The sequence below is a fragment of the Cydia pomonella genome, chromosome 14, assembly GCF_033807575.1.
Source record: "Cydia pomonella isolate Wapato2018A chromosome 14, ilCydPomo1, whole genome shotgun sequence".
NCBI classification, from domain to species: Eukaryota; Metazoa; Arthropoda; class Insecta; order Lepidoptera; family Tortricidae; genus Cydia; species Cydia pomonella.
In genome coordinates this window covers 7,344,534-7,370,755 of record NC_084716.1, presented here as the reverse complement: position 1 = coordinate 7,370,755, position 26,222 = coordinate 7,344,534, and the positions used below count along the sequence as shown (strand labels likewise).

Here is a 26,222-nt window from a genome sequence, read left to right as displayed (position 1 = left end):
TTCAGGTAGGTAACTATTATAGAAATTTCGAGTTAAGATTCCTCTCGGAAGAATAACTGAAAAGATTTTTTTCTTATATTATGGAATTTTCGTTTAATCTATTTATGACACCATGTCATAAAAATTGCGATAAAGATGACATGATAATAGGATGACGGGATCTCGTTAAGAAGCAACAGATTGCGCAGCGTTTACGACATCGCCGGGGCGTTACGTTGCCTACATGCAAATCTTTACGAGGCTCCTTACCATTTACAAAACAGTACGCTGTACAGAGCTAGTACTAGAATACAGAAAGTCTGTGCGAACATAGCGTCAAATAGGAGAAGAATAGCGTAAAAACCCCACCGAGACACAGCTCCAACAAGCGCGTGCGCAAACGCTTATTTTAGTTATTTTCGCCCGAGCGTTCCTATACCATCATTATCGATGTTAATTAATTAGGTCCTTAGTCTGTGAATACAGTTTAATAATCATTTTCATAAGTGTGCTAACCTTAGGCATGAATATTTGTGTTTATTATTATTTTTAATACCTCAACATATCGAACTTTTCGTTGTTTAATGACCAAATGTATAAATATACATTAATAAAGTTTAATTATATATATCGCTTTAGTCTTCGTACCCAAAGCTAACACAAGAATGAATTCATGTTGTTTTTCATTGTGCATAAAAGTTTCAAATCAAGTCAAATTTAAAGTCCAAAATTACGTTACCTTAATACAAAATCTATAAAAATTGGTAACTAACTCGAAATAAGAATCTTAGGGCACTTTTTTACGACTTAACCTTTTCGCCGCCATTGACTTGATATAAAGTCAGTACGTTTTGTGCCCCACACGCCACGACTTCATATCAAGTCGTGGTTTTAGTCAAGTTTGACGTGGCGTCGAACACAATTTAATACTTCATTGACGTGGTGGGAGAAAAGGTTAAAATAAAATGGCCCACCCACTCGACGCAGCGCGATGCCTGAAGTCACCTCTAAGTAGCTTGACCGCGTCCGATCGTTCAATCAAACCACGACTATCAGCTTTTACGACATTGTAGGAAATATTGTCGTTGCCTGCATGCAATTCTTTATGGCTCCTTAAGTACCATTCTCACCGAACGGGAGGAGTCCGAGCGTATTTCACATTTGTATGGCCGCAAGCCGGTTTCGGCTTTTCGCGGACGCGGACGGCTCCGGACGGCCTCCATCGCTTCTGCCGTGCATAATTTATAGGCACATTAAAAATACGCTCCGGCGTGGCCCGAGTCCAGCCGGTCGGTAGAATGGTGCACTACATTTCGAGTCTGTATCGCAGAATAAACATAAAAGTAATACCAACGTATATATATACGTATGTATATTATTACGTATGTCATATACGTCTACTGCTGGTGCTGAGCTAGCGCCTTTTCTCTGTCACGGCAATTGGTTTCATGTCGTTATATGGACCTATATAGGTTATTTTTGTTTACTTAATATCAATGCCAACACAATACAAGTGCTCCTATAATGAACAAAAGACTTTCAAATGGTTCTCAAGATACAGACTTGGCATAATTTGGGGACTGCTGTCAAGTTTTCATTTATGTATGAAGAAAAAAACGATGTTTAAATATCTATAACTTTACAGACAGTGATCGTTCTGTTTGTAGGTAAGTCATATCTCTAATCTACTTCACAATCTGTCAAAATAACAATGTAATCCGTACGAGTGCGCCAGTAGCGTTTTGACATTAACTTTGCATTTTACGAGGTGAAAAATCAGCCTCGCGTGTCTCTCCGGATTTATTACACACACATATACAACGATAGGTGTATATTTTTACGATAAGCGCCGGCACGAAATCTTAAGTCCTTTTAGGGTTCCGTGAGTATTTGCCTGACTAAGTATAACTTACAAAATAATTACAAACTGTATGTAAGTATTTTTAATTCGTTGTTAGTTTAGTTTTATGATGATGAGGGCGATATCTCATCTGACCGTACTATTTAATTCAAATCTCTTTCTTTCTTATTGTACACGAACGAAGAAAATAAATATTAAATTAATATCTACTATATTTTTAAGTGGTGAGAGTGATGTACTGAAAACATTGCGAAGCAAATAAATACGAAATGACAGGGCAAAGGAGGGTTGAGGGCGGTCTAGTTCATCACATGTCTACCTACTTTTCTTATAAATTTATACTAAATTGGACATGTGATACCTTATATCATAAACCTTTCTTCTGACGAGTCAAATAATTCACCAGTATTCGTGTTTTCAGAATAACAGAACTATGTCTTACTTTTTACGTCTATTTATACAAAATATGAATCTAAAATAGTCTGGGACAATTTTTATATTCAACGGATTATAAATAATGATGTACAAAATCGGCTAAAAAATCATATAGGAACTATTATAAGCGTTTGTTTCATTTAACGAATAAAAGATAAGTAGTATAAAGTATTATAAACTAGATAGTCTCAACAATGTATCTTATATTAATACACTTCCAGCGTCCAGTGATGATATGGGAAGAATGAAGTAGGTATACATATCCCGGTCGCTCCAATTTCATCCTCATAAGATCACCATCGCCTATCGCCACAGAACCCTTCAAATTAAGAACAAGGCCGCTCTTGATAAAAATCTTTTTATTTTCCGAAGAATATAGGGTGCTGATGAAATTCTGATTCCGATAAGTTTTACGCCCGGTTCGTTATTTTTAGTGATTTTCCTACAATAAACTTTTTTTCTCTAACCCCGTTTACGCTTCACGAGAATTTATTAGTGCAAGCTTTTTTTATGCGTGTCAGGGCTTTTTCAGCGGGTATGGAGTGTAACTGGGCAAATCTTTGATTTAAAAACGAATAGCGCCCAGTTCGAAATTGTCAACTTGATTTCAAGTATTGAAAATCATTATTTAAAACAATCCATATTACAACAGAGTACTGAACAAATAAAATAATTCCTGTGAACATCAAAAGGTGCTTTTTTAATTAACTTAATATCTTAAACGTAAAATTAAGGTATGGCTCCTGTCGGTGGAAAAGACGCCAGTTTTTGCGGTCCTCGGCCAAGTTCTGTATTAGGTCCCTGTAAGACACAACATTTGCTTTTCCTTTTAGTTTCTGTGTATAGCTTGCTCGTGGTTTTTCTTTTCCTTTTCTAGCTTCGATTTTCTAACTGAATCTACAGAAAGATAGATTTTCATAATATAGACGCCTTTTCAAATATATTCCAAGGAAACCTGTTATTTATTGTACGTTAGTAATTATTACAAAAAAACTGTCGAAAAAACTAACCGTAGATGAGTGTTAGTTTTCGCGCAAATAATTTTGTTTAACCTTACGATATTCAATTTATACATGTTAATATTACGGTGACCTTTTTAACGGCAACAGTACAGAAACGTTAGATAAATATAGAATAATACCATTCATTTAATAATATTTAAACATGACCAATGTTTAATAAATATTTTAATTATAATAGCACATTTAAACTTAACGAATTAGCCTATTTTCGATGATAGTATTTCGAATGAATGTGAAAATGAATAACTAAACGAAGAACTTTTACATTGTATCGTGCTAGTAAATTTAACTAAAATTAACGAACTGATTCGCATTTGGCAAAGCCAACTTAACATTTTACAGTTCGTTAAACATAGTTTACACACCGGCTATGGTAGTTTCTAAATATTAAAATCCCCGTTTAAAACCTCTGAGTTAAAAATCCAATATCAAAATCCTCGAACGTCAACATAAAAATAGCGAATTATTAATTTGAATTAGATTTTTTTGATCCGGATTATTATTGGCTTTTCTAAATATACAGTAGAAGAGTTTAAAGTAGAAAAAAAATCCGTACCATTTCGTATATTTTCACAATGACAGTCAATAGTAAAGTAGGGTAGTCAATAGTCAGTCAGAGAATACTTGACTCGCTTATGTTAACTACGTAACTAAGTATGTATATTTAACTAAGTAATATAGATAAATATATATATATATAAGAAAAATGTCACTTCTGTGGACAATATTACTAAGGATAAAGATTAGGATTACTAAGGATAACCAATTAATTAACACATTACAAACCTCATTAGCATCACGTATATTTAAAATTACTGCGACACTTTCTGTGGGAATGTTCTATGGTGGGTCTATGGACAGGTTTGTTTCGGTTATTTGTGTGAAATCATTTATTTACATAACAGATATATATACAAGGGTACTACAGCGACTAAACTAAACTAATAACTGCTAGTTAATTGAGGGTAGATTTAGTTGTTTCTGCCAACAAACTGTACTGCAGTTTGGCAGATTATTAGTTTAAGGCTTTTTGTAATATTCTTTGGATTCAAATAAAATAAAAAAAATAGGAAAATCTATTGATCTCATACGTCACTGTGGCAAGGTACGAAGTGGTGCTGAAATTAATTCCATGACCGCATGAACGACCATACGAAACTTGAAGGATGTCATCATCTTCATGGTTCATCGCGGCTCTGGTTTCCGCTTAGCAACAAATCTCAAGAATTGGCGTAGACACTATCTTTTAAAATCTGCCCTTCAAACCCAGAGGGTATACTGGGCCTTATTGGAATAAGTTTTCTTTCGTTTCCTCACGATGTTTTCCTTCACTGAAAAGTATGGTAAAATTTTTAAAGCTCCGTTAGAACTTTCCCAAGTATAAACTCTCACATAATATTACGTCTTCATACATAGGTACAATGAAACTTGTATTGAACCATAGGACTTTTTACTCATATCGACTGTTGTAAATTTGTTTGCTAGTCCCTTACGTTTTGACCTGTTTGTTTTGTAAGGAATGGAAGCGGTCTGTCTTTAGCTGCTAATATAGAAAAAAATATAGATGTATTTCCAGAAATTAGCTAATTCTCTAATGCGCAGTGTGGGGATTGATTACACGAGAAGCAGTAAAATGATCCCCACACTGGGCTCAGTCTGTAACGTGATAATCTAATTTATCAATTTCTAATGGCTTATGAGATTGTCATATGTGAACCCAATCGGCCGAATATTCGGTTCGGCAAGATTAAAACTGAATTTTCGGCCAAATATGCGTATTGGGCAAATACGAATATATTATTCGTATTCGGCCCATCTCCTAGTAAATATTAAATTATATATTGTATTTAAGCTCCGAAAAACTCATTGAATCCGCGATCTCCGAATAGAAACGGTTGCCGCTAGCGAACATAATTTAGTATAGAGGCGTATTGTCAAAGTTTTGTTATCAACTAAATTTACCGCCATCTTTCGACACAGGATTAAAACTCTTAGAATATGGCTATTTGGCCATATGTTCTTTCATTAATATGTTTTAAATATCTATCTACTCGATTATAGGCTAAAAGTATATCACCACTCGACTCGAGCATACATTTTTCGAAGCGCGTTTTTTTCTTAAACTTTATTTTTCTTAAGCGCTGGTGGCCTAACGGTAAGAGCGTGCAACTTTCAATACGAATGTCGTGGGTTCAAACCCCAGCTCGTACCAATGAGTTTTCGGAACTTATGTACGAAATATCATTTAATATTCACCAGTCGCTTTTCGGTGAAGGAAAGCATCATGAGGAAACCGGACTAATCCCAATAACGCCTAGTTTACCCTCTGGGTTGAAAGATCAGATGGCAGTCGCTTTCGTAAATACTAGTGCCTACATCAATTCTCGGGATTAGTTGCCAAGCGGATCCCAGGCTCCCATGAGCCGTGGCAAAATGCCGGGACAACGCGAGGGAGAAGGAGAGGATACGGAGCTATGTATGTATATATTTGCCGCTAGGCTACTAAACTAAAAGAATGCCAGTCCACGAAATATGAAATGACGCGTGCGTTTTACCAGTAAACTAGAACACACCTTTCCGAATGTATAGATGGCCTTGCGTTAACGTTAAACTAGGGCAAAGGGAATTATTGTAATCGCATACGTATCGAAGGCGACTTGAGCGCTCGATAAGCAGCATCAAAAATCTCTTTAACAGTTAAATTCCTCAGTCTGTATGAAGTAAAACATGTAATCGGTCTTAAGGGAATTAAAATAAAATTGTAAAATATATCTAGATAATACCTTAGTAGGTGTGTAGCTAATACCTGCCTACCTACACTCTAAAGTATTATCTAGATATTTTTTTAAATTTTATTTTAATTTCCTTAACACTGATTACAAGGCCGATTAAGGTACACACCTTCGTGTAGTTTTCAATGTGAATTTGGTTATAGTATTTATTGTAGTGGATATGGGGATAGCCGTTATTACCTATTTTTTTTTTCATATAAGTATATCGCATTTTGATCGCGTCTACATAGTACGTTTTATCTTCTGACGATATTTTTTGCGCAATTGTTCAGGACATCCGATAAATTGAAGACATCGTAAATTTATTTGCGTACATAATATCATTGAATTCCTAGGCAAAACATCAGAATAAATTTTAAGTGAACGGAAAAGTACGCAATTAAGTCTAAAATAATTTGCACAAAATCGTTTTTTAAGTTTAAATCGGTGTCGATAATTATTTCCAACAGATTTTGAGATACTGGTTTGGCGAGGCGTTCGATTTATTTGCAGTTAAAGCAACGGGAATTATATCCAAGCTAATAAGAAACAAAATAGGGGGAATATGTGCGAAAGGTCAATGTCCAAGCCAATTAGTTAGTCATAGGGCGAAAGTAGGTTGATGTATCGTTCTTTACGGCATAAATGCTGTTGCAGCAATAGGGCTTTCTTCTGATACGAAGTGCGGCAGTTAATAGCATATTGTTGATATGTGCATATATCATACGAGCTATAGTTTTTTTTGAGTTGCCTTATAGTAGCAGAGCTGTACAGATACTCTATAGAAATCGAAAAAGAATACTATAGACTTCAGAAACTTCAATCAATACAAACCAATTTATCAGTACGTATTAGAAAAAAAAAGCGGAATAAAACATTTGTATGAGACGTCGACCCTTTTTTGAGCGCCTTTTTCTATGGATAAAATTGGTTTGCCAAACTTTAACTCAAAGCTCAAAGGTTAACTGGAAGAGATCCCTGATAGGGATAAATTCGCCTTTGTACAAATGATGTATGTTCTGTCGTGTTTTATGTTTCTTTCTGTACAATAAAGTGTTTTACTACTACTAAAACTACAAACTGACTGCCAAAAAAAGATTTTCTGAATAAGTTTTTATTGCCAGGTTCCGGTGTTTCCGTTCAATAATTTTTTTGATGCAGGCAGGTACGACAAGGTACGAAAGTGTCTCACGTTTTTTTATGAATATCGTAAATGTGACAAAATCATTTAGGTACAGCCTCAAAATAAGCCAACACAGTTGTCGATAGACGCTTGCAACTCCAGGGATGTTACCATTGCTGTACCTACTGATCCTTTATAAGTGAAGTTCGTGTCATCTACGATGACGCGCAAAGGACAATGGGCACTTTTGTATGGGGAGTGTCCCATGGATGTATACTGGTGAGACATATGTCGTTTTAAAGCTCTTAATCGTAGTATTATTTTATTGTATGGCACGAACCTTGGACCACTTGCAGGGACCGAGCTATATAAAAAAAGAAGTTGCGCATATAAGCAGTTATATTTCCTTATACGCGGGATATAAAAAGTTTTAGCGTATTTTATTCGAAAGAATATAAAAAATGCTTTATGTTTTTTGTATCAACACCAATGATAAAGTATTTAAAGGGACACAATGTACAGTTTAAAAAAATCGTCATTCTAAAAATTACTTGATACACAGCGAAATAAGAGTGTATACAAATGTTATTGTTAAATCTAACCTTTAACGAATGACAATACGAATCAAGGCATGCGTCGTCGTGAATGGCACGATCTATAAGGTCAGAAGGTCAGTACGGTTATAATCGACTAAATATTATTTGCACCGATGAATGTTATCGCTAATTGGCTAATGGCTCTTTTACAATAGGGTAATAAAACAATTAGCAATCCATTTTGCTTATTAAGTATTTAATAGTCAAGCTAAACTATTATGATCCCGGTAACCTTTTTACATATTAATTTCTAAAATTTCCTACTATTTCAACTTGTCAATTCGTAGTCCGTTATTGAAAAATATGTAAATAAACATTAATTTGAAAGTAAATAGTATTTGGATTGAAAAATAGTTTCATTTACCTAATAACGTCGATATTATCCTAGAAACACAAAGTATCACGTAACTAGTTATCCCCACTATATGAATGGGAAGGTACGGCAAAGTACTTCTCTTGTCCTTGTATTTGTTGTTGAATTTTATGACTAATCGGTGCAAATTATATTTCGTCAACTATAATAATTAATATTGTAACTGCGATATATGTGTGGCTGGCCTTCACATTTGGACCACTTTATTGCAAGTTCATACGAGTCATCATTAAATGTCGGTTTATATATACAGACATTGAGCGTGTCGTCGCAGACAAATTAATATTCTTCCGTACAGTGAATATGAAAGTATTATATTTATCGTCACCTGGCCGCGCCAACGCCGACAGACACAGTGTACCTATAGAAGAATATTAATTTATCTGGCACGCTCAATGTCTGTAGATATAAACCGACCTCAACCCGTCGTATCTATATATATATATATATATATATATATATATATATAAACGACCTGTTATAGCCTCGGTTGTATCAGAAGTGATCGCAATCCACCACAATTTCTGTATCGCGTCGGCGACGAAAACTCATTTTTTTCCCAATTATCGTCATTCTATCCGACACAACGAATAGGATACTCGTATCCGTCTACAGCGAGAATCGCCAGATAAACGTCCAACGAACCAAATTGAATCACTAACTCAATTCCTCCAATAAAATGAGGTTCCATTTTGTTTTATATCTTTAATAAAACTGCAACGTCGCGGAAATATAGTTTCGATATTGCGTTTCAAGTTTCAAACAAGTGTGACAACCGCTGGTGTTTTGAAGCTGTTTTGACGGAAGAATTCTAAACGTTTTCTAGGTATGAATAGTTTTCGGATGAAGAAAAGTTTTGTTATATCTTGCTATTGAAGTGTAAATGTGAAAATTTGTATTTGGTCAATCATTGAAAAACGGGTAACCAGATTCTACTCCGGTCTAAAAGTAACTACAATGATTAGAAATAAAGAAAAAATTAAAAACTCACTGTCTCAGGGGAGTTTTTTTATGTTTTCCTTTTTTTCTAAACATAGTGTTATCAAATTTGAAAATAAACGTTGCTTTCTACAAAATTAATTTAAAAGTAACTCATAAACCGGATTTGGATATAAGATACTTTTTAAAAGGGTGTAATGGGGGGTAAAATTAGTACAAGGGAAGATGAAATAGACGCAGCCTTATGACTTCTACACGGGCGAAACAGCAATCAGAGCCTTGTTGGGTCATGCCAAATTTTTAAGTACGTATTTTACACATGTACAATAAGTAGTTGATGTTGTAAAAGGTATGGAAACCACAAAATTTCTTATAGATTAGAGAAGATTACAAATTCAGTAATACCTTAATCTTAACTTGAACCGTTAACAAGTAGCACGGACCACCTCAACTATTAGACGCAGCAAATAATATGCTTAACCGAATTGATCACACATAAGCGCTCCCGTACATGGTCTAGTGACGACCGGTCTGGCCTAGTGACGCCCGGTCTGGCATAGTTGACGACCGGTCTGGTCTAGTGACGCCCAGTCTGGCATAGTTGAGGTAAGGGCATTTATTTGTGTAATGAACACAGATATTTGTTACTGAGTCATGGTTGTTTTTATGTATAAGTATGTATTTGTCTATATAACGTTGTATATCGTCGCCTAGTACACATAATACAAGCTTTGCTTAGTTTGGGGCTAGATTGATTTGTGTAACATTGCCCACAGATATTTATTAATATTTAAATTAACATCATTACCAAAAATTAAGCCTAAACCTGGGCTATTATAAATAAATATAAATAATAATAATTCAGCCTATATGTATACGTCCCACTGCTGGGCACAGGCCTCCTCTCATGTGCAAGAGGGCTCGGGCTATAGTCCCCACGCTAGCTATTATAAAATGGCGTAAAATACAACTCAGTTGAGTTGCTCAAATCGTAACATTTAACAAATAAATTGGCACCGGTGTATGGTGACCTCGTCCTCTTTATTAACGCTTCATAATGCGGTGTATGTGTAGTCTGTGGCAAGAAGCAAGCAATAAATGTATTATTCTAAATGCGGAGTCAAACACAGCTTAACTACAGTATGGGGCTCTTCAAAAAAGGAGTGTACAGGTTTTGTAAAGAGTAGGCAACGCGCATGTAACACCTCTGGAGTTGCAGGCGTCAATAGGCTGCGGTGACTGCTTACTATTAGGCGGGCCGTATGCTTGTTTGCCACCGTCGTGGTATTTAAAAAAAACTACATATAGAGGTCAAACGAAAATTGAAACTTATGTACAGTCAGCATCAAAAGTAGCGGATCAAATAACGCTTCCAAAGTATCTACCATTCTGTAACAGCTTTACAAAAAGTGATGTATTTAATATAGAACAACAAAGACTGTAAAAGATATACTTTTGAACGCGAATTCCAGAAATTTATCTATATTTTGAAAAGTTATCCGGAATATCAGATAGTTTTGGCGCGTTATTTCATCCGCTACTTTTGATGCTGACTGTACAGTTGTTAAATTTCATATTTAAACTAGCGAGCCGTCCCAGCTTCGCAAGGGTTAACAAATTATACACCTAAACCTTCCTCAAGAATCAGTCAATTGATAAGTGAAAACCGCATGAAAATCCATTCAGTAGTTTTTGTGTTTATCGTGAACATACAGACAGACAGGCGTGGCGGGGTACTTTGTTTTATAAAATGTAGTGATAGTGATATGGCCGCATATGAGCACGTAAATTTCATTTAGGTAGATACCCATGACATTCCTTTGACTCCCATAGAGTCAGATTCCGACGGGTTCGTAGCAATCGTACACAAAAGTATTCGGCTGAACGCCACCGTTAAACAATTTAAACATTTTAAACCAATTTATCACGGGGCCGAAAATCTATCGAATTTTTCAGTCGCAATCTGAATTGTTGCTTTTCTAAATCCGCTTTTACAACATCCAATTGAAAACCTGTTTTGTTTTTGTACCTGGGTACAAATCCGTTCCGATCGAATAACTAGTTAACTAGCAAGGCACATTTCAATGCGAAATAACCGGCCAAGAGCATGTCGGGCCACGCTCAGTGTAGGGTTCCGTAGTTACTCTTCCGTCACAATAAGCTAAACTGGAGCTTAAAGTATAGTAAATTGTTAACCAAGGGATGAAACGGTACCTTTCACCCAAGTTAAACAAATAGGCAAATTTGCATAATCAGTACCTAATTAAAGTAAGTCTTTTTACTATGAAGGGAAAACTTTTTGCGATAACTCAAAAACAGCTAAACTGATCATGTCTGCTATAGTTTTCATTTAATGTCTTTCTTAAGCTCTACTTCCACGATTTTTTTCATATTTTTTGGACCTATGGTTCAAAAGTTAGAGGGGGGGGGGACACATTTTTTTCTTTCGGAGCGATTATCTCCGAATATATTCACTTTATCAAAAAATGTTTCTTGAAAACCCCGATTAGTTTTGAAAGAACTTTCCAACGATACCCCACACTCTAGGGTTGAAGAGAAAAAAAAATTTCACCCCCACTTTACGTGTAGGGGAGGTACCCTAAAAAAAAAATTTTTTAGATTTTATTGTACGACTTTGTCGGCTTTATTGATTTATATATCCATGCCAAATTTCATCTTTATAGCACTAACGACCACGGAGCAAAGCCTCGGACAGACAGACAGACAGACAGACAGACAGACAGACAGACGGACATGGCGAAACTATAAGGGTTCCGTTTTATGCCATTTGGCTACGGAACCCTAAAAATGACTCTTCATACGGAAACAATGGTATTTAGGGACAATCGCTACTCGTTGACCTAGAAAAGTAGTGAGCCAATTACGAAATTGGCAAGTCAGTAAAGTAGACGTTCGATAGAGTTCTAAAGTAAGGCCATTACCTACTTACAGGCCAATTCGAGTTTTAGTTCATTCATAGTAAAGTAATTATTTTATCAACCAAAAAAACATACCATCAGATCCACAGGCTTCGTTACATTAATCCGATAAGTACCCGGCACAAACGTCCTCATAATACCAGCGGCGTTCCCACGTTGAACAGCCAACGATATACATTGGACCACCTACGAACCATCATCCATTCATTCATTCGTTTTAAATTATAGCTTCAGTCTAGAGGGACTATTTCATCAGTATCAAGGTATTAAGAGCTTTAAATACGACTAAAATTGTACGGTTAGTACAAGACAGTGTACGGTGATTTTATTAGCTCTTGTTTACAAGTAACATGTGAACTACTGGCAGTTGACTCCAAAATGGTGGTTAAACGCGTTTCAAGATTAATTCTCCATTCATTGCACATTACCACATTAGTTTACTGAATAATAAGCTTTCGATATTACACTTTAAACAATATTAAAGTACAAAAAACAAAGGAACTAATCACAAGGCTAACTACAACAACATGGAACTAGAATAGGAAGTCCCTCGAGTTTTAGTTAGGTATTCGATCTGTTTCCGATATGATACTAATCCTCACACTAACACCAAAAAGGGAGAGAGACTATTTATTGAAAGTTAGAAACCTAGATATAGCAGTTGGGAACTTTCCAATGGCAACGATTAAATCGAAGTACTTAAGCGTCTATTCAAGTTATTGTCAGCGTCACATTTGAATACTTCATGAAATTCAATCCATGCGCGAAGACAATGTGACGTTTTACAAACACCGCTTTCATTACAAACGGTGCGGGAACGGAGCGAGTAGCGGAGCTATGAGTGGAACGACTAGCGGATGAAATAAAACGACGAGTAATTTTTCACTAACAACGAATTTTAGGAATTATAGAAAAAAAAAACGTTAAAACAAAACAAATATTTCTGAAAGTGCTGTTGTTTTGAGGTGTGTAAATTGTGTAAGAGTATTTGTATTGCATTGTTACGTGTTTTACAAGAGCGACGTTTATACCAGACTGTTTGTAATCTATATCCACAAAATTATTAGCTATAACCTATTAAGAATACAAAAGTAAAAACGATTCTGGCCCACAAAATTGATTCGGTATTTTTTCTTAATTGCCCCACAAATTAAAATAACTTGAGTTATATACAAAGATACTCATATTTCAATATTCATTTACTGAAAATCACCACCTTGCATATTTAATCTACAAAAGCGATGTTTATTAAGCAATAATAGACAAAATCAATACCTTTCAATAGGGTGTTTGAAATAGGGTTGCGTGTCACATATCGTTCGATTGTTCGTGTTGACAACCCTCGCCGATAGCGTGATGAATAGCTGTTTGTTTATAAAATGATTTTGGTTATTGTATTTGGAAAATCTGTTAGAGCGAAACAATTGTAAATGAACGTATTGTAAAAAAAAGAATCGGAAAAGGCAAAAAAGTGCTTAAAAACAGTGCTTCTAAAGGGCCGACAAAACTTACGAGACATTGGACTTGCATACGTTCATAGGCTACCACTACGGTTACGGTTACGACATGATACCTGCATACATAAAACGTATTGAAAAGACTTTAATATAGTAATCTTATCTTTAGCTTTTTATTTATTCGTATAAATTACAATAGAAATATATGAAAGACTAAATCTTAAAGCCCCCTGGCTTAGCTAATATGACAATCGTCGATAGAAATCGCAAATCGAAACTTAAATAATGTATGGAATTAGTCACGTGACTTTTCGTGGCATCTGTCATTCCGATACATTATTTTTCGTGTAGCGTTTGTCGATTTACAGTTAGCAAGGCACCCAGAAATATGATTGTAAATGACGCATGTGTCCATCTTTCCCTGGTTTGATGCTATTCAGAGTCAAATATACTAAATAGGGGTAGACATTTCTAACAATATAAGTGATAAATGAAATACGAGTAGGTACACAAAAAGATATGCTTCTTTTTCTTCTTTTAAAATATGGCCTCCATCAAATCTATGATGATTTGGTAAATGTCAAGTGTCGTTGTTCAATAGTAACTTTTAAGTGTACTCGTAAAGCATTAGTTTGTTAAGCGGTAGTTGCTTTTAGTAAAGACATAGCGGGACTTTACTAAAAGCCACGATGGATTGCCGGGTGTTAATTAAAACATAGTTAAACTCGTTACATGATTAGTTTTTCATTAGCTGCACACTTCCACGATAGTTCACTGCATAATAAGAATATTACACTTTAAACAGCATTAATGAGCAAAACACAAAAAAATATTCTTAATGCGTATTCGCCATCTTGAAACTCAACGACAATCCCAAATCGATATGCTAACATAATAGGGAATCAGACTGACAGGTCAAATGTGTGACTTTGAAAGAAACGTCCAAATGCCACCTCTGTTTTATTATGATTAAAATAGCTTAAAGTGCAAAAATACTATTAATTAAAATGTTTGTTTCATTTTGTGTATTTTCGTTTGTCTGTTTAGGTAATCAATAAATTTTAAATAGTTTATTTTGATGACAGTCCTATTTTCTGTTTATGTTTTATAAAATTAGTTACGTTACGAATATAAGGTTAGGTGGGGCAAAAGGAACTATGGGACAAGGGGGACACTTGCAGGGAGAATAAACAGAGATACTTAAAAATATTAAAAAATAAATAAAATGTTGATATCGATAATGAACCACATAGACTTAAAAATATCTACGTAAAAGGACTTTCCTTATAGGGTTTCCCTTACCCCGAGCAACATAAAGTATATATAGATAATAAAGTCCTATAATATATATAAAGTATGTTTCCCTTACCCACCTGACCTTAAGTACATTTACTTCGGAAATCTGCGTGGGCTGATAAACGTAACAGTTGATAATAATGTTATTTTCCTGTACACTGTAGACAAAACAAGGTTAAATATATTTAGAATTTTGATAAAATACACTGTGTTTTTATTGAATTCTGTTAAGTCCGGGGTGTGGGTAAGTACGTATAAGGACACTAAATTGCATATTAATAGTGTTGGGTCAATTTTATAAGGTTGTACGGCCAACAAATTTTGGTGGTAATCCAAAACAAGCTTTCTAGTTTTCCCATTTTTTATATTAATTAAGATTGTATGCTACTAGAAAGCATAGCGCGACATTTCGCCATTGCTCAAAATTAAAGCAAACTTTTGGACGTGTGTACCACAGCAGACGTAGTGGAGATCAATCGGGGAGATCATTATCCAGCAGTATTCCGGCTTAAAGTTGACTCACGCTATACCGGGCCGTGCCCGTCCGTCGAGGCGTCCGACACGTCGTTTTCTATGACGGCTGCTCGGTGATTATCCTTTATATGATACGAGTAAATACCCATAACAGTGGATTGTGTTACCGATATGCTTAAATGACATGCTTTACATAATTAAAGGCGGTTTAGCATGTCTAACCGCGATTCAATTTCATTCGGCAAATTGTCCATTTCCGAACGATTTATCGGAATTTGTATTTATTTGTCTGTGTAATTTGCCCGTATTCGTGGGATACGCGCGATTTGTTTTATAGTCGTTACATACATAATTGATTTTGGGATCGGGTTGCGTAACAAAATCATTCAGTACCCCTAGTGTAAATTTATTCGATAGCGAAACGTGGCGTACGCGTTTGCGTTAAGTCTCATTTAGTATGGAATTTAGAAACAGCGCGCCAAGCGAGACGTTTTGGAAACTCAAAATCCCATACAAAATGAGACTTAACGCAAACGCGTACGTCACGTTTCGCTATCGAATAAATGTACACTAGGGGTACTGATCAGGTTATGTCGACAGTAACAATAAACAAATGCGAAAATAAGAATTCGGCGACGACACATCAAAATCAACCTCCTTAGGAGTGACATACGATCTCTAGAAACAACCGTAAAGGTTAGCTGGAAGAGATTCCGTAAGGGGATGATTTCGCCTTTAAACACTTTCTTTGTACCAATTATGTTACAATACAGTATATTATTACTACAGTCGAGTTCATAAATGTGTAATATTTTCACCTAAATCCTGTAATAAGGTGAAACAATGTATACATATTTATGAACTCGACTGTACAGCAGCCGTAACTGGCATTTTAAAAATATTTAATTGCTAGGATTATTGCTTCAGCGTCGCGTTGAGTCGTTAAAAAACTCGTTCCATTTTTAACCTTTCTCGTGCAACAGTTTTTTTGTTTTGAGCCGTTAATCCAAAAAGTTAGCACAATACCTATCTGGCGTAGTGGGTAGCCCCTGCTTATAAAGCCGATGGTCCCGGGTGCAAATCCTGGTAAGGGCATTTATTCGTGTGATGAGCACGGATATTTGTTCCTGTGTCATGAGTGTTTTCTATGTATAAATATGATTACCTATATTATATATATCGTTGCCTAAGTACCCACAACACAAGCCTAATTGAGCTTATTGTGGAAGTTAGTCAATTTGTGTGATAATATCCTATAATATTTATTTCAGACAATTACAAATTAAAAAGCCAAAATGGATTGAGACTAAAATTAACAACAAACTAATTTAGACAGCGGTAGAGGGTTGTAGGGTAGACCGCGACGAATCGGATCAAGATATAAATCCAATAATGTTTAAAATATTTATTACATCTCTCCTCTTATCCTGACGCACTGGTCATAAGAAATATTTTAAATATCAATAAATTTTTTAGTCCAATCCGATTCGCCCTGTGATTCAATACGCCTCAGCATACCCTATGGTTCTATTCCTTCGATAAATATGTCTCAAATGTCCCACAACTGAGTGAAGATCTCCCAAACTAGATCCCTCGTTAAATAATATATTTCTGGTCAAGTGATGAACTACCCTGGAGAAATCGCTACGCGCATCCCTTACACCGCCGTTTCTCATGAATATTAGAAGCTCTTGCCTTCAATATTCCATTTCACGGAGATTGGAAATAATTTGTTTTTAATATAGCACTAGAAAAAAAAATGCAACGTTTAATTGTATAATTTGCGTACACGACTGTGTTTGGACTTAGATGTAATTTACGCGTGGGCGATAAAATATTCAATGACGAATCCTAAATGTAAGAATAACAAAAGTTGAAAATAATGTAATCTGACACTGATTTTCCTTCACGTAGAACCTCCATATTACATACTAAAGTTCAAATTAAGTTTCCAAATTAAGTAGACTTTAAGTTAGACACAGAATAAATTTAGAAGTCTTTTCTGCCAAGAAACTTTAGCTTTAACTTTAGCGAAAGTAAAATAATATAATGCAGTTTAAATTTTAATTCACCTTTATGCAATTCTGGTAAAATTTTGCCCAAGATTCGTGCTACAAAAACTAATCCATTGAAATAAAAATACGTATATATTTTACTGCAATAGTCTGTACCATATACGCCAAGGTTTTTCCTGCGGAGCCACAATCGATGATCTCCTTTAACGATCTGTCTGGCCTAGCGAGTAGTGACTGCTGATGGTCCCGGGTTCAAATCGTGGTAAGGTCATTTATTCGTGTGATCAGCATGGATATTTATTTGTTCCTGAGTTATGCGTGTGTTCTATGAATTTTAGTATTTATAAATATTGATATACATATGTATTACGTGTATTACATATACGTATTGTTGTCTAATTACCCACAACACATGCCTAATTGAGTTTACTGTGGGGCTTAGTTGATTTGTGTAATAATGTTCTATACAAAAAAAAAGTTAGTACCTTAGTCCAGCGCAAAAGAAAAGTGCTCGAATTACCTGAAATCAGAAAAATGTGTTAAATATTTACAGATGTCAATTCAGAACTTAGTATGTCTTCTGATAACGTTAAAATATTTTAGTATTTATTTAATAAAAATAGAAAAGAAATGTGTAAGAGTCTCCGGGCCTGTCTACATTCAAAAGAAAAGGGCTTAAGTTCGTCCGCCCGCATTAATTCTTAGCAAATAAACGAGCAGATCCCTGTGTCCACACTCGACACTAATGTAATAAAAACCTACCCACACCTATGCATATAAATAGGACGTCGTAAAATAGACAAGAGAAAACCATTCAATATCTACTCTCATGTCAACTGTCTACAATCCTGCACCAAACTGTTTCTGTTTAGCTCAATGGATGACTGATAGAGAATGCCTTAAGACGAGGCATTAAGTCTGCCTTTTGTACTCTTTTTTGTTTAATTGTGCAATAAAGTTTAAATAAACAAATTCCAATTTGCCATTACATTTGAATTTGAACATATCAAAAAACAAACCTTTCAACAAATTTTGTGAATCACTTTTTCGTCTGTAACTTCCTTGTAATATTTCTTCAAATTTCTTTATTAAATTCCCCAAAATAGAGTTACCAGTAAACGCAAAAAGTTTTTGTTAGACGAAACCATAAAACTAGTAAGCATATCCAATAAACTGCCGTCATTATTTTTACGACCACCCCTAGTTTAGTTGGCCGTAACAAGCGATATTAAACTACTGTATAGCGAAAGTATACCTAATACGAGTATTATCTTTTTCATTATTACACCGTTTTACGTTGATAATGTATCATTATGTAGAGGGTCCCCAGTAGAAATAATATAATTCCACAGTTTGAACATGAAATTATGGAAACCGTAGATTTGGTATTGAATAAGTGGAAGGGTGTGCGCTGCGGCTGGTACAGGACAGTACACTCGTACAGGACATCTGTCACGGGGCGTGGGGTTATTTTCTTGAAACCTTTCAATTTTACAAGTATTTAGGAACATTTGGAACGTGCGTCGTTCCAAACCACCTACGCGATGTCATCATTCTTGCATTAAAAAAGGGTCGGCTGTTTTCTGACCGAGCGGAACGAAGGTCTTCGTTATAGTTTGGATAAAATAATTATTATAAAAAAACAAAAAAACCGACTGCACATTAAAAAAGAGGAAAACAAGCCCCACAAGAATATTGTTGTTGATGGTAAGTATCGCAGGCGGGGACCAACAGAGGGTTACTCATAGTCATTTTGGTTGTTGGTCCCCGCCTGCGATACTTACCATCAACAACAATATTCTTGTGGGGCTTGTTTTCCTCTTTTTTAGTGTGCAGTCGGGTTTTTGCTTTTTTTATAATAATTAATTTTTATATTTATAACTTTTTAGTTACTCCCAAAAACACTCCTACTATGACACTCCCGCGATCAAGACTAATCTAACGATACCTCATACATCAAAATCCATCAAGCCGTTTAGGCTACAGAAGGCCACAAAGAAACAGACATACATACATACACTCGAAAAATATACCCTCCTCCCTTTGGCAGTCGGGTAAAAAGGCTTTCCTTCCGAATGTTCTCTACAGTTCACATTTCTCTACCGATTCTGCTAAAGTTTTGTGAGCAGCTTTACCTCATAATTATCTAGAATGTTTTTAATCGATTGGGCTTGCGAAGCCTCAGGTGGTATAACTAGTAGCTTTCTCAGAGCCACTATTTATAATATGTTAATAGTGACAAATCGCTCTTGTTAAATTCAAGTTTCAACTTACCAGCTAGACGTCAGGGGTGAGATTAATACCTGTAATTAGCTGCCTCCTGTTCCTGGAGGCTTTCTAACAAACCATGAGTGAAGTTAAGTAATATGAGCTACCTATATTTAATGAATCCCCCTACATTGTAACTATAACAAAGCAAATAACTATAAAAGTCGATTACAGTGTTCCGCCATGAAAAAATATTTCAATTAATTTGCAAATTGCTTTACTACGGCGAACAGGTATTATTTACATATAAAACGGGTTTTGTAATGACAGTTCTGTCGTGACTACCTGTCGTAACAACTGAGTATTGAGTTGTTTTTGTTTCGCGTGTGTTTTAATGTAATTTGAGACGATGTCATTTTTATACAACTTTGTAGGAACCGTACGACATATCGGATCAGATGAATTGTCAAGGGAGCGTGCATGAACTGTAGAAGGCAGCACAGGAGCAGTCAGATTTTTGGCGCGAGGCGTAAATGTGATGTTCATTGTTCCGATGTAGCCCACAAGATGGCAGAACCTACTATGCACAAGAAAACACGTGACGTGTAAATGTACATGTTTATGGTTCCGATTCAGGCCACAAGATGGCAAACCCTCCAACGCGCACGGTCCCTATAGATACATCGTCATAAAAGTTTTAAGGTCAATGGCTACGGGATCAGTGTGCCTGGCCTTTACATTGGGGTCTGTTTACACATTGATTAGTGTTTGTTGTGAGTTCATACTATTGCTACTTATGTTTAGTTAAAATTTCGTTGTCAATCGCCTAACAAAATCGACGATCTTATTTTTTATTACTTATCTGTTACCAATTAGCCGCAATCACCACGGTGGGTGCTAATTTCGGGCATTCTAGTGTTCGAAAACAAATGAAGTTTAGGTTTTGGTTTGGCATAAAAATCATGTTTCGGCCAAAGGTTTGGTTTCTGCCAAAAAACTGCCGAACATTTCGGCCGTGCCGAAACTGTAGTTTCCGTCTAGATAATTCCGCCCGATACTGAAGTAACACTTTGACCACACACCACGAATGTTATAATAATATTATCAGATTTTGTCGGTAGGCGCTTAATATAGTATTTTATGCAACAGTTGTATAAGAAGGGTCAAAAAAGGCGAGTGGCGTGAGTTACAATGTGAGCCGGAGCCGAAGGCGTAGGCGAACATTGTAAAGGAATACGCCAGGAGCATTTTTTGACCTACTTATACAACGTTGCATACAATATTTTTCCTACGAGTCAACAAAAATAAATCTTAATTTAGGTAAACAAATTACAGCAAAAGTGTATAGCCAAGACGCGCGAGCATACTTTGTTACGCGCCCGGCCCGCCCCGGGCCGCGGCCGGCCGGTCAGCGACACCTCGTAACTCATGAGGCCCTGGTACTTGCTACTTGCTAAATTAAATTTTTGAACAGTTTTTTCTCAATTTTGGCCACCGTAGCCTACGGAGACTAACAAGCAACGCTAAGCGGTCTTCGTAGTCTATCATCATTGGCCTTTGAGTCTATTACAGACTATTCAAACAGTGTCAGGTAGAGCGGCAGCGCTTTTCATGGCTGTGTAGGCCAATACGGGAGCGGCAAACACGACCACAAGCCAGGCAGGTGTAGTGTGTCCGTGGCGAACAGGTGTCGGGCTGATGACGCTTGGCTCGCTTACTAGCAAGTGTCTTAAACCAAGTCTCATCGTGGATTTTACGTCCGTCGAACACCAGTTTGCGCCACTTATCTCTGTCCTCGGCAAGCTCCTCCCATTTATGAACAGGGATGTTGAAGGCGTGCATGTCTCGCTTGGCGCAGTCCTTATGCCGTAACATAGGCCGACCGACGCTTCTCTTGGCATCAGCTATGGCGCCAAGTAAAACACGCCGCGGCAAACGAGAAGGTTGCATTCGATGCACATGCCCCAGCCAACGTAAGCGTCTCTGCTTTAGCAGCGCAAAGAGGCTGGGTAGCTGAGCAATCTCAAGAACCCTCTCGTTCGTAACCCTGTCCTTCCAATTTATATCTAATATGTTCCGGATGCAGCGCATGTGGAAAGCGTTGAGACGACGCTCGTGCTTGGCGTACGATGTCCAAGTCTCAGCCCCATACAAGAGTATGCTCAGGATGCACGTTTGATAAACGATCATCTTGGTTTTCCTGGTTAGATGTTTATTTTGCCATACTCTTGTACTCAACTTCCCAAACATCGTCGCGGCTTTTCCGATTCGAACGTCGATTTCCGCATCCGGTGAGAGATTACTAGTCACCGTCGACCCGAGGTAACAAAACTTGTCGACTGACTCCAGCGGGTCGCCATCCAACACGATCGTCGGTATTTCCGCACACCCTTGAGCCAATACAACAGTTTTCCGGGGATTGATGGACATAGAGAACAGAGCACAGGCCCGAGAAAATTTGTCCATAATAGTTTGAAGCTCAAACTGTGATGTGGCGATGAAGGCTGCGTCGTCAGCAAAGAGCAAGTTGTCAACGAATAAATTGTCTCGTTTTCGCTTAGACTTTAGAAGGGAAACGTTGTAAAGTTTCCCATCGGCCCTTGTATGCAGATGGATACCCTGTTGGTCGTCACCGAAAGCAGTTTTTAGCAGCAACGAGAAGAATATACCAAACAGGGTAGGGGCCAGTACGCAGCCTTGCCGAACGCCTCGACGCATAGGGAACGGGTCAGACACGGTACCGTCGAACACCACTGCACCTTGCATACCTTCGTGAAAGGACTTCACAAGATTCAAGAGATTTGGTGGGCATCCGATGTGTTCCAGTACAGAATAAAGCCCTTCTCGGCTAACTGTGTCGAAGGCCTTATTTAGGTCAACGAATGCGACAACCAAAGGTGTTTTCTGTTCTCTACATTTTTCTTGGATTTGCCGAAGTGTAAAGATCATATCCGTTGTGGAACGCTGGGCACGGAATCCACACTGACTTTCGGGATATACGCGATCGGCAAGTTGCTGTAGTCTTGATAGTACTACCCGACCGAATAACTTGCCCACGATACTAAGGAGGGAAATGCCTCGGTAATTGTTGCAATCACCGCGGTCTCCCCTCCCTTTGTACAGCGTGACGATATTCGGGTGTCACATGCGTGTTTCTGACTTATGAAGTAATTATTTTTACTATGCAACCAAATGAATATTTTGTAAGTTGGCAGCAATGCACTTAGTTTAAAACTGTATTCGTTTTGGTTTTGTTAGGTTGGTAGCCATTAATCGCAGTAACGTTATAGCGATTAAAAGCACAAGAGCTTTTATGAGGAATAGACAATATAGACTTTTCTTGAAACCTTTTACGTATGTTCTTATATTCGTGTTAATGAATGCATAAATGACAGATAACAGTAGAGGAGTAGGAAAAATATTTAAATGAAATAATTTGTCCAAAATTATAAAGCGCATTTCATTATAGGTCACATTGGATTGTATCATGCCGTACCATTGGTCGACTGAAGTGCATTTCGTGAATTGGAATGCCACTTCAGCGTTACATACCAATTGAGCAACGCATCTGGACGCAACCACAGAACTAGGATGACGAAACACGACACGACGGACATGGTGAAATTAACTATAAGGGTTTCTGGTTCACTACGGAACCCTAAAAACGTGACCACTTTAAGCCTCATGGCGGCCGCAAGATGATAAAGACACAAGATGTAGTCAACTAGGAACCCTTATAGTATCGCCATGTCCGTCTGTCCGTCCGTCCGCGGCTTTGCTTCGTGCTAGAAAGCTGCAATTTGGCATGAATACATAAATCAAACATGTCAACAGGAACGGTAAAATAAAAACTACTTACAAACAAATTATTTCTGGTACAGAATGTTTTTTTTTTTGCTTTAATCCATTGGTGTAGGGCATTGTTGGATAGGTCTTCAAAACAAAAACGGGAGTCCATAAACATTTTTATAATAAAGTGAATACTTTCGGAAATAATCGCTCCTAAAGAAAAAAATATGTGTCGCCCCTCTAACTTTTGAACCGTAGGTCCAAAATATAAGAAAAAATCGCAAAAAAAAGCTCAATAAACACTTTCAATGAAAACTATAGCGAACATGATCGGTCCAGCCGTTATTGTAAAAAGTCTCTTCTCTTCATAGTAAAAATACTTACAAAGCGCTGCGAAGTTACTCCCTTATAGAATAGAATAGAATTATTTTTATTCATAAACACAAACGAGACAAATTACATCATAAAATAAATAACACAAAAACATAGAAAGTATAAAGAGCCACGAAATGGCCTCCTCTCAGCATGTTGCTGGTGGCTTCCAGCGCTGATCTTCCGATGAGACCATCAGTGAGAAGAATCACGGAAGGTAACGGACAAGAAGGACATAAAATAACATGGAGTGAACAAATGGTTTTGGTGGTTGGTTGGTTTGGCTTATGCTTGTTATATACATGATACTTACTAATAGCTCCCGTTTACCATATTCTGACAGAATAGTAACTACGGAACTCTACATTGAGCATGGCCCGACATGTTCTTGACCGATTTTTTAAACTTGTTGTAGGTTATCTATGTCAACGCTACGAGGCCTGTAATGTATTTTTGTAATTTCATTTACTCCAACACTTCATTATACCCCCTTGGTACCGAAAATAGGTTTTGATTATATTTGGTAGGGAAATGATTATTTTTGTAAGAAAGGAACTCACGACTTTATTGGCTCGGGTCCCGCAGGAAAACAACGAAATGAGTTCCGCACGACGGGACGCGTCATTACGTCAAACTGGTAGTCAGATTAAAAACAGTAAGAAAAATAAGACATCCAAGAGGTTGTTCCCCAAGACCAAAATCAGGCTTTTAAAAATAAAAGCGGTTAAACAGATTATATACAAATTTTTTTATACAAAAATATAATATATTACGAGCTTATTCCTAATAATCACTTTTTATAAGGTACCTATTTTGTTGAAAATGAGGTGGTAAATATCACTTAAATATCTTGTCTTATGAAACATTTCAATCGCTAGTAAAATGAAATATCTTTTAAAAACTTGTTTTTTAATGTTTTTATTAAAAGTATACAATGTATACAATGTTGTCGAAAGGAACGATATTTCACAACTTTTTAAGTATTCTTATTGACTTAAATATATCCGTCAAGCAACGCTACAAAAATCCGATTTCTCTTGCTTCTGTAACACTGTGTAGGTAGGTATACCTAATAAGTAGAAGAAGAAGAGTTGGCCGATTTGAACGAGCTGTCACATAGAAAAAAATATTTTTTCGCGTTAAAAATATTTTTTTCCACGCATGCCTAATCAGAATACGATACTGAATATGCCCTTAAACGGATCTCCACTGTTTTTGTTACAATCTGTATAAATAATACTAGGTCATAGTTATGGCATATTCTTTCCCGGGGCATCATCATTATTTTCTTTCCTATTAAATGTAAGTTTCATTTTAAATGCAAACCTATAAACAAATAACTGCGTTGAACTTGGTTTATAATAATGGTTTTAGGTTTATGATTCAATATATTATTGGGTTATTGTTAGGTAAATACCACGTCAAATGTGCAAATCTATTTTCACAAAACATTGTCCCGGCGATCTACAAGTCACTTACCCAGCTCAAAGCGTGTATCCACTCAATTGCTTTTGGTAACTGTAGTTACCAGCTGTCACCCTTATTTTATTATAATAATAGAGGTCACTGAAAAATATTAAGCATGTGAGTGGGTATGATAATAAAATCTTTAATCTTAATTAATATTACTATAACTCGTTGGAGGGTTTCCTTACTTACTGTTTCGACATGTACTGTTGACTAGAGTATAGACCTTTTTTAAGTTAAATAAGGCTATGTTCCCAGCAAAATCGGAAGTAAAGGTCCCGATATATATTGTGTATTGGCTATGCAAACACAAAGGAGTTGATAAGACGGGTCACGGTGGGAAAACGGCCAATGAACGTGGCAAAGGGTCTGAATTGAAGAAAAAAGAATTTTCAAATGCAATGCAATTTAGAAAAGAAAACTAAGGTTTTTTATATAAGAATCAACGTATAAAGAACTATTTTACTGAAAAGCAGGGCCCGTACAATTCATGCCGTTGAGGGAAAAATGACGTCACGCTACATGAAGTATGATTCTAATCAGTAGGTACCTCTTTAGTTAACTGATTTAGTCTTGTCAATCAGCACAGAAACGTCTAACTTTCATCTTATTGTCATTCAACTAAATAATAGATTATTAGTGTATTAAATATTACATATTTTTGATTACAATTTAGTAGTCTATTTTACGTACCAAGTATTTATTTTATTACGCATCAATAGGTAAGTTATCTATTTGTAGTGTTGTAAAAAAAACTCTATGTAAGTTAAATTACGTCATTTTTGCGTCAACGGCATGAAATGTATGGGCCCTACTTATAAATTTTTTTCTATAGTAGGCTTTAGAAATGAAGTCAGGCTTGGGCCTAGCCTTTAGGCCTGTAAAGCAACTACTAACTTTTATTTCCTTAAAGCATTGTTGCAGCGTAAGGCCTTATAAAAACATGAGATAGGTATGACTATAACAATGACTATGATATGCATTTATATTTACAAACTTTACTAAAAACTATATCTCTACCAGTGCTTATCGAATCTTAGACAACACCATAGAGAAATAAGTAAACTTATATTGCCCACTCCATACAACCCATTTATATTAAGTTT

The 26,222-nt window shown here is 36.4% G+C and overlaps 1 protein-coding gene across 3 annotated transcripts in view; it reads right to left on the bottom strand.

Moving 5' to 3' along the window:
• Window positions 1-26,222, bottom strand: part of LOC133524830 (uncharacterized) — a 467,029-nt gene that overhangs the window by 235,672 nt on the left and 205,135 nt on the right. Inside the window, exon 1 of one of the 3 annotated variants that reach the window (XM_061860982.1) lies at window positions 17,766-18,254. The exons of the other annotated variants lie outside the window; for them this stretch is intronic. The gene's annotated coding sequence lies outside the window, so the exon portion shown is untranslated. Of the gene's footprint in view, window positions 1-17,765; window positions 18,255-26,222 lie in introns of those variants that run through there. 3 annotated transcript variants of the gene reach the window in all.